This window comes from Mauremys mutica, chromosome 1, assembly GCF_020497125.1.
Source record: "Mauremys mutica isolate MM-2020 ecotype Southern chromosome 1, ASM2049712v1, whole genome shotgun sequence".
Lineage (NCBI taxonomy): Eukaryota > Metazoa > Chordata > Testudines > Geoemydidae > Mauremys > Mauremys mutica.
This window is the reverse complement of record NC_059072.1, coordinates 147,738,977-147,745,299: the sequence shown is the minus strand read 5'-3', so window position 1 is coordinate 147,745,299 and position 6,323 is coordinate 147,738,977.

Sequence of the window (6,323 nt, the reverse complement as noted above, 5' to 3'; positions counted from 1 at the left end):
ATGTTCCTTCAAGTTGTGTTGGAGAGGAGACATTTTTATGACCATTTTTCTCACTTAAAATATATTGAACTATAAGAAAGAGCAGGGATAGGAAAAATTGTCATTTCGCCCTCTGTAACAACAGAAGAAGATGAGGTAAGTCAGAGGGATTCCTTATTCCCCATCATCATCCCAATCCCCCTGTTGTTCAATTGGTTAGGTTAATATTTTTTCTAAAGGGCTGGGAAGAGGATTCCCTAGTAAATGATTTGTAACTCAGCAAAATACTCATGCATTGGGCTCCCAAAGCAGTTGTGGTCCAGGCTCTGCAGCAGGGCGCTCCTGAAGATATCTCCTTTGTAATCAGATGCATGTTGCCTATTGTTTGGGAAATGCAATCCCTTTCTAGGTAGAGATGGGAAAAATGGAAGTGACGTTTCTCTTCAGCTCATCCCTGGGAGATGTTGCAAATGTGTAGAAAATGAAATCCGTGTTGAATGTGATATAGCTGCAGAAAGATACTTATTTTTAATAGATACCTGACATTTGGTGTCTTACAGGGATTCTAAGTCGCACCTGAATTTAGTCCCTAATTTAAATCTGTGCCACCAGATTAAAGAAATAAAAGGGTATAGTTGGAGGAGTTATACCTCACTATTGCTACTGATCTGTTGTGCGGTTGGTGAAGAATTCTATGCCAGAGAAGTGTAAAATTACCCCAAGTAAGATCAAAGATTTGACAAGAACTCAAGTAGAAATTGCAGGTCGTGGTGGTTGATTTTCACCCCCAAGATGGAAGCTATGGTGACCTGTGGCCCAGGGAAACTATTTTTAGAATGCTGCTCCCTAGTTAAGTGGCACTGATCACACTCCTAAAGGACGCCATTATTAAATTGGGAACAACTGTCTTTTACCATTTGGATCCAAAGTTTTATGAAGCGCAGAGAGAAACATCTGATTGCTTCAGAGCTATTCCATGCCTATGGGTCCCAATCTGGCTACCTTGTTGGACAAGAAGCACTTCCATGCTGGACAAATGATGGTAGCCAATGAGGGAATGTATCAGATTCCAAGTTCAGACTGCAGGATACATGAATGCTGAGTCCAGAGTCTGTGGTTTGGTCTCTTAATTTTGCTATTAAGTCTTATGAATTTGTATCATTTCCCCACCTCCTGCTACTCTGAAAGATTAGAAAGTGTGAAAATAGAGCACAGGTGGTTTTTCTCATGATGCAGCCTTCCCACGTAGTGTGACACACCTTCCACCCACACTCATGGGAGAATACCCAGGAAGAAACGAACTCACAGAAGTGGAAGGCTCCTAGGTTATTGTAGAATGTGACTTCACACAAAGCTGACTGGGTGGAAATGGGAATTAAGAGAAAACTGCCCTATTGGTTTATATTTTGTAATCTTTGAATAAATTGTTACCATCAACAATGAAATTAAACATGAAGTTAATTGGTGTAATGTAAGAGGCTGATTGTGTGTTAACTTTCAGTGTTACAATATAATTCAGGTTTTCTTCTAGTTCTCTCCTTGCCCCCTCCTACTATCTAGGAAATGGTGGCTAATCCTGAAATTAAAACCCCACTCCAAAGGAATTAGAATGAGGGAATATGTGAGAGAAATAGCATGTGTGAGAATAGAGACCCAGGATAGACTGTAGTTATTTCTATTTCAAATGGAATTTATTTTGATACATTTTAAAATAAATCTATTAGGAGGAAAATTACTCGAGACAAGATGTGTAACCTTTTACCCAGTTAGAGGGTAACAGCCACAGAGTTCCCCAAGTCTCTTGTTTGCAAAGCAAAGATGTCACACCAAGCAGGAGATGTCAAAATCCGAAATGGTGATGGGTGTGTGATGGGAGCTTTTCTGGGTTGTTTTTTTACATTTGTTTTTTTTTAATTTAATTTTTGTTTTGTTTTTGCCCCTTTTCCTTTTGAGCACAGCTGTTTAACCCTCAGGCCTGACTCTGGAAACTTCTCAGAACTGGTCTTGTGTTTCTTTCATGTTTGATGTCTTTGCGGTTCACACATCCACACTACACGTGGTTCACAGCAACAGATACTTTGAGAAACCTGCAGGGTAAGTGGGCCTTTTCCAAACTGACATTGGCCCAAAGTCTGCCTCAATTCATCTGGATTGGGACACGTCTGTGTCAAAGGAGTGGTTCGCACCTGACTTGCCCAGAGGCCTCGGGGGAGGTGTCATGAGATAGGATAAGTAGGCATCGACAACAATGAAGTTAAAGGTAAGGGTAAAAGACCTTCATCTTGCAGGCCAGTAAGACTGTTCTGTTCATTCCCTCTGATGCATCTGGCACTAGTCACTCTCAAGCAGCACACTGGGCTAGATAGACCATTGGTCTTACCCCATATGACCACTTTTGCATTCTTATGTAAGCCATTTATGGCCTTGTCTACACTTGCAAGTTTCTGCACAGTAAAGCAGCTTTCTGTGGTGTAACATCTGAGGTGTACATACTGCCAAGCCACTTAGTGCGCAGAAACTGCGCAGTTGCAGCACTGTACAAAAACACCCCAATGAGAGGTGTACAGCTTTCTGCGCCGGGGCTACAACACCACAGTGCCAGTGTAGATACCCTGGTTGATTACAGCACTGTGATTGGGCTCTGGGGGTTGTCCCACAATCTCCGTTCTCTCCTCTCTGATATTCCATTTGAACTCTACTGCACTGACCTCAGGTGATCAACCGTGAACCCCAACTCTTAAATTCCTTGGGAATTTTGAAAGTCCCACTTCAACAGAGACTGATTATGGTTACAGACTCATCCTGAAATTAGAGCAGGGTATTTTAAAGCTTTATCTCATAGTAAAGAAACACAATTCAAACATGTCAGCACAGAGGAGAAAGCACTCCGTCATTTCACATTTATTGCTGCTGATCTCACTGACAAACTTTCTTTTCTCGGTGCTGCTCCAAGCGTTTCCCCTCTTTTCCTTCCAGCTGTGGTTACGGGACTGCAGCAGATCCCCAGGGCCAGCTTTGCTCTTTGACTTACATCCTTCACTTGTTTGGATAGAGCTGTGTCTGCCCCCAGTTTAATTCACATCTGAGACCTCAGGTACCAGCAGATAGTTACAAAGGCTAAATTCCCATCACCATCAGTGGGAGGTTATCCTGGACTGCCAGGGCTGCAGGATTTAGCCCATGATTGGTCAAGGTGCTACAGCAGCTGCACTCTTACATTGTGAGTCCTGCAGACTATTACCAAACTGCTCTGCCACTGCCATAGTCTGACTTTCTTAAAATCTGGCAGAAGAGACACCCTGGAATAGAGAAGGAAAATGTTCTCAGCAGTCACAGCTGGCAGGAGCAGGAAAGGTTTGTTTTGTTTTTAAACTTATCTCCCTGCTCAAGCCTTTAATCATTCCTATGGCTCTTCTCTGAACCCTCTGCAATTTATCAGGGAAAACAACCAACCAGTGAACCAAACCAAACCAAACCAGACTCTTCTGCCCAATGTAACAATCTATTGCCTTCCAAGGTTGAATACAAATCAGATCATTGTATTCACCTGAGTTCCACTTCAAGGGCTTTTTGTTTTCTAGTTCCAATCAGATCCTGTGCAACAGCATCATTGTTAACTCACCACTTGGTCACTTCACATTCACATGTTAAAAAAGTTGGCAGGTCCAAGTCTTTCCTTCCACACCAACATGAAAAAAACCACTGACAGAAAATACTCTAAAGCACCTCTGCTGCCTTGCGCAACAGACTGGGGAAATACACAGGGGGGGAGTGTTTTCCTCTCTCCTCCTGACACTGGGTAACATTTCTGTCTGTCCTTGAGATCCTGTCACAGGGACAAGGCTTGAGGATGCAAATGACATGTTAAGGCTTCATTGGTTTGCACATTCCTGTACTACTCCATTAGTGATAAGGGTGCATGAGCTCGAAATAATCCTGCTCTGACTTTCACACTGTGAAATTTCCAGGCTCACAATTAAAAAAAAAATCTTTCTAATCTGAGCAAGTTGAATTGAGTCCTTGCGAGATGATAAATACAGAGCCCCAGGATGACTTTCTTTCATCACATATTTTTAGAGTAGATCACATTCACTGGATGAGTGTCCTGCTAGGAAGTGTCTGTCCAGTGGCAGCACCCAGTGCACATTCCCCACTTACAAACTCATCTTCAGTATATCGGCCACTGAACCTAGCGAGGGGGGAGGATCCCAGTGGTCGGGCTCCTGCCTGAGCAAGCTCCTGGATCCTGAGCTGGGCAAGCCTGAGTCAGCCGGCCTGGACCAGCTGTAGGGTTTTAATTGTACTGCAGACATACACTTGGTGTCAAAATCCCAGCTTTCTCCTCAGAGAATCAAGCCCTAGTCCCCTCCGTGACAGGCAGGGAGAGTCACCACTATACTCATGAGGTCAGAACTGACACTGCCCCTGCACAGAGACCCAGGGGAACGGCTTGGGCAGCTCCTTGGCCAGGTGTGGCTGTCAGGAGACCCAGCGAGGCAGGAATTGCTCTGGGTTCTATGCAGGGGAGATTAACTGGGAGAAGGGAGGAGTTTGTCTCTGATTTACAGGGAGCTTTACCAGAGAGGAGCCTGTAGGTCACATGCTGGGGGGCTGTCACGGGCACACAGGCTCAGTGCTCTGGAACAGCTCTGAGTCAAACCCAGGCAGGAGCCTCATCAGTGTGATACTCCCCAGGGGACACTCTCACTGGGGGAAGCCTCCTTGGCTTCAGGGCCTCCTGGGACCTTTCAGCACCCCAGTTCCACACCAGGAGCTTCCTGCAGTGAGTCCACCTGAATCAGAGATCTCGGAAAGCCTTACACACACACACCCTGGGAATCATGCAGCCCCAACGTCCACAGTCACCATCATGGGCAATGGGTGGAGCCCCACTTTGGGGATGCTAGCCCCCAGCTCCACCCCTTCTGCCCCCCCCCCCCATGGACAGAGCCCTGAGACCCCTTACCCACTCCCGCAGCCCAAGGCCCCGCCCCTCCATTGTGGCAGCCCCAGGACCACCTGCCCCCTCACTGCCCAAGCCCCCCTCCCTCCCCATGGCCGGAGATCTGAGACTCCCTGTCTCACCCCATGGCCGGAGTCCTCAGACCCAGTCCCCCCTTCTGACCCAAACCCTGAAATATCTCCCACACAGCCTGAGACTCCCTACCCCTCCATGACAGGAGCCCCGAGACACCCTACCCCCAAAGTCAGAGGATCACCCATCCAGCCAGAGCCCTGAGCCCTTCTCCCACAAGCTGCTCAGAGGAGCCCCAGCCTGGCCAGAGGCCCAGCAGCTGCATCTCCCCTCTGCAGATCCAAAGCCACCCACAAAAATTCAAAAGCTCATCACTTCTTCTCTCTTCTGGAAGAAGAACCTGAGCTCTTGCTATGGCCCATGCAGGTTCCAGGGAGATTACTAACATACCCAGGAAGCTGAAAAGCACATATTGTCTCCTCAACCACCCCCACAACCTGCATGTGGCATAATAAAAAGCAAAATTTCCCCCGCCAAACCCGCAACCGGGGTCCCACAGCAGCGGCTGTGGTAGGGGAGGCAGTGACTCAGCCAGCATTGTAAAACAGGTGGTTTATTAGTGGTCTGGAATCCAGCCTGGGAAAGTTCTGTGTTAGCACAGGAAGCAGGAAGATTCAGCAATGCCATCTTGGGGAGACCCAAAACTCAGAGCCTGGGCTCTCTTGTCGAGTCCCAAAACCAGCCGACTCCTTGCTTCCAACAGCTCAACCTCAGTCAGGTCCAGCTTTAGGCCGATTCAACCAATTCGCCTGAATCGGGCCCCACTTCTAAGAGGGCCCAGTGCCCAAGCCCCAGTATGGTGTACTGGCAAGAGCTGGTGTGCTGTACTGGGGTGGCCCGGCATTTTAAAGAGCTTGGGGCTCCCAGCAGGGCTGGACCCCAGGCCCTTTAAATTGCCACCAGAGCCCCACTGCTGGAGCCCTGAAGTAGGGCTGTGGGGCTCTGGGGGCTATTTAAAAAGTCCAGAGCTCCGTTTGCTTCCACTGCCCCGGCCCTTTAAATAGCCACCGGAGTCCTGTCACTTCCCCAGGGCTCCCTCGGCTATTTACAGGGCTGAGGTGGTGGAAGTAGGGGAGCCCTGGGCCCTTTAAATAGCCCCCGAGCCCCGGGCTGCTGCCGCTACCCCGGTGGCTGAGGGAGGAGAAGGGGGCACTTACCATACAGGGTGGGCTGTACCCCCTGCCCGCAGCCAGCCCCTGCTGCGCCCCCTGCCTGCACCAGCCCTGCACCCTGTGCCCTGCCGGCACCAGCCCCTGTCTCCATCCAGCCCCGCACCCCCTGCCCTGCCCGCAGCCAGCCCCTGCCTGCA